The sequence below is a fragment of the Papio anubis genome, chromosome 3, assembly GCF_008728515.1.
Source record: "Papio anubis isolate 15944 chromosome 3, Panubis1.0, whole genome shotgun sequence".
Taxonomy (NCBI): Eukaryota; Metazoa; Chordata; class Mammalia; order Primates; family Cercopithecidae; genus Papio; species Papio anubis.
Window position 1 is genome coordinate 95442372 of NC_044978.1, and position 3444 is coordinate 95445815.

A 3444-nucleotide genomic window follows, 5' to 3' on the forward strand; every position below is an offset into this window, starting at 1 on the left:
GAGTACAAACAAATAAACAACTACAACAGCAACAACAAAAAGATAGAGCAGACAGTGCTACTCCTAGAAAAAACTCTTTGATACCCACATTGAAAGGCAAAAACAGTAAGGGTCAAATGAGATTTGAGGAAAAGTCTGACAAAATTATTTAGTCAGTCAAAATTATCAAGGAGATGGCTTGCAAGTTGTATTCACATCCATTATCATTAATGAGGAACCGCAACTTAAGGGCATAGTTTGCCTTGAAATATTAATGATTGTAGCATGATGCTGCCATGGTTAGAAAGATATTTAAAAATATTATTTCCTATAGTCAGTTAAGCCGATCATGTTCCTTTCCTTGTAAGGGCCCGGTGTGCCATGGCTGTGAAGAGCAGCCTTCTCGGTAGTGTGTGCACCCTGTTGCTTGTATGTTGTATGCGTTGCCCTAAGGAGCCTTGGAGACAGCCCTTTCCAATGGACATTCATGTCCCTGACCTGATGATGTTTCCAGTCTAGGCTCTAGACAGGTATGCAGGGTGCCTTTGAAAGCCCCAGGGCATGGGAGGAAAGGTCCACATTGGCCAAGTCATTCATGTTCATCTGCACCAAGCTGCAGAACAAGGAGTATGTGATTAAGACCCCACACAGGACCAAGTTCAAGTTCCCTAGCTGCTAGAAGATCCATATTTCAAAGAAGCAAGGTTTTATCAAGATTAATGTGGATGAATTTAAAGACATGGTAACTGTGAAGCAGCTCATCCTAGACAGCTATCGGGTCAAACACTCCCCAGTCATGGCCCCTTGGACAAGTGGCAGGCCCTGTACTTATGGGGGCTCCCACTGGTTTGCCCCTCCTTATTCACACCCACCAATAAAACCTGCCTCCTACCCCCCCAAAATAAATAAATAATAATATTGTTTATCTCACTTTTATATCATCTTTAGTGTCTTTTTTGTGCATGTATTGTAATGCTTGTAATACATTGGTAAGTATACATAGTGGAAGTATGGGCTGAACATGTTTTGCTGATTAGAGGGGCACAATCAAAAAGCTGGTGACCACTGATTTGTACTGAGACTGACATGTCCAGAAGTCCATCCAACTTATGAAGAAGACATGTGGGTGGTGGCACAGCTTGGATTCTGTAATTCAAGACTGTAAAACATTTCTCACTCTATGTTTTATGACCTATAACACACGATTACATGAACTAGGGAAAGGGTTGTGCTTTAGAAAGTCAGATAAATGTATTTGCATTTCCATTATCAGGAAAAACTCCCTCCATCCTCACCCCTCAACTTCTAGGAAAAACAGGACTAGATTTAACAATCTTCCAATCAAGTTTGTTTTCTTTGTTACTTTCACCTGGTTCAGCATCTAAGTAAATCAACATTGCTAACCTATTAGTTGTGTTTTTTTGTTTGTTTTGTTTTGTTTTGTTTTTTTGAGACGAAGTCTCGCTATATCGCCAGGCTGGAGTACAGTGGTGCGATCTCAGCTCACTGCAACCTCTGCCTCCTGGGTTCAAGCGATTCTCTTGCCTCAGCCTCCGGAGTAGCTGGGATTACAGGCAGGCACTACCACGCCCAGCTAATTTTTTTTTATTTTTAGTAGACATGGGGTTTCACTATGTTGGCCAGGATGGTCTCCACCTCCTGACCTCGTGATCTGCCTGCCTCGGCCTCCTGAAGTGCTGGGATTACAGGCATGAGCAACTGTGCCCGGCCACCTGTTAGTTTTTTTGGACCAAAGGGAATTTTTCAGAGTCAGGGAAGAATTTTGTTAGGATATTAAATGTGGGCAATATTTATTTTTAAGTCTACAGATCTAAAGTTACTTTTTTCAAGAACAAAAACACCCTTTGGTTTGCTCATAGATTGATTATTCCTAGTATATTATTTTAAAAGTGTACTGTATTTAAAAAAGTCATACTTAATGCATAGAGTTATTGCAAAATACAAACAGGAGGCAAAAATGAAATGAGGTATAAATGTGTGCTAAATTCTGCTGTAGTAATAGACAACCTCCTAAATCTCAGTGAGTCAATGCACCCCTAATTTTTTTTTCTCACTGCATGTCTAATGCAGCTTAGCAGGTGGAGCTCTGCTCAATGAAATCTCTCAAGGATTGTTAGAACAATGACCCCCAAAGATATCCACCTCGTAATGCTGGGAACCAGTGAATATGTTTCCTTACGTGGTAAAAAGATCTTTGCTGGTGTGATTACATTAAGGATATTGAAATAGGGAGACTATCTGGATTTTCCAGGTGGACCCAATGTAATCACGAGGGTCCTTACAAGAAGGAGGGAATAAAGTCAAAGGCAGTAGCAGAAGATGTGGCCCCAGAAGCAAGAGGTTGGAGTGATGTGAGGAAGGGGCCACAAGCCAAGGAATGCAGGCAGCCTCTAAAACTGAAAAAGACAAGGAAGTGGATTGTACAAATGAAAGCCTGCATACTTTATGTCTAAGTATTCAGAGGTTGTAAATTAAACCATACCCACAATCTCTGGCTTCGTCCTGACATGGGCCACGGTGCTTCCCAGAGACTGTCCTGCAACCTAGAGGTTGAAAGAGCCACAGTCTGCTAGCTTGAGTGGAAGCACAGCTCTGCTTGGGCAGGCAGGGCAGATGGGGGTCCAGGCTCAGACAGCTGTGAGTGAATTCACCTGCCTGAGCCTGGGGCAGGGACCGACCTAGGTCAAGCTTCTCAGGGAGTTCTCAGCACTCAGTGCCTCTACCATCAAAGCAGAAGAATGTCACTGTCAAATGGCTTTGGGAAACCCTGCCTGTTAACTTCCCTGCCCACCTCCTTGGGGATTCATAACTTATATTACACTATATAGTAAAGATTCCGACATATCGTAAGATATAAAAACCTGCTTAGCTTTGTTTACCTCAGCATTTTCCACATGGAATACATTTTGGGGAAACTATCCTTTTTTTTTCATAAGTCTTAGTAATATCCTTCTTTCATAAGTCAGAGTTCTTCAATGCACTTAAGGAACTGCTGTTTCTGTAAAGGTTTTTGGACCTAAAATGCAGAGCACTGAATGAATCATACTTCTTAGTTCCTGACACACGATTATCAGTGGTTCCTACAAGGACCCATTGTCATTCATTCATTCATTTATTCAGAGTCACATCAGGCACAGAAAGCACAGTATCTTAGGGCTCATGATACATTTAGGGGCCCAGGAAAGTGTTTTAATTTCTTGTAAGTCAGAAGTAAAAATGTACTTTTAGGGCAAAGAATTTTTTTTTTTTTTAAATAGAGACAGGGTCTCACTATGTTGCCTAGGCTGGTCTTGAACTTCCAGCCTCAAGCAATCCTCCTGCCTTGGCCTCCCAAAGTGTTGTGATTACAGGTGTGAGTCACCATCCCTGGCCCAGATAAAATGTTTTAATACATAATATTAATATATTTATCTTTATACCAACACAGTTGTAAAATATGATTTT

The 3444-nt window shown here is 41.4% G+C and overlaps 1 pseudogene; it reads left to right on the top strand.

Annotated features, from left to right (window-relative positions):
- Nucleotides 1-307: 307 nt before the first annotated feature.
- Nucleotides 308-449, top strand: LOC116274329 (annotated as a pseudogene).
- The last annotated feature ends 2995 nt before the right edge of the window (nucleotides 450-3444 follow it).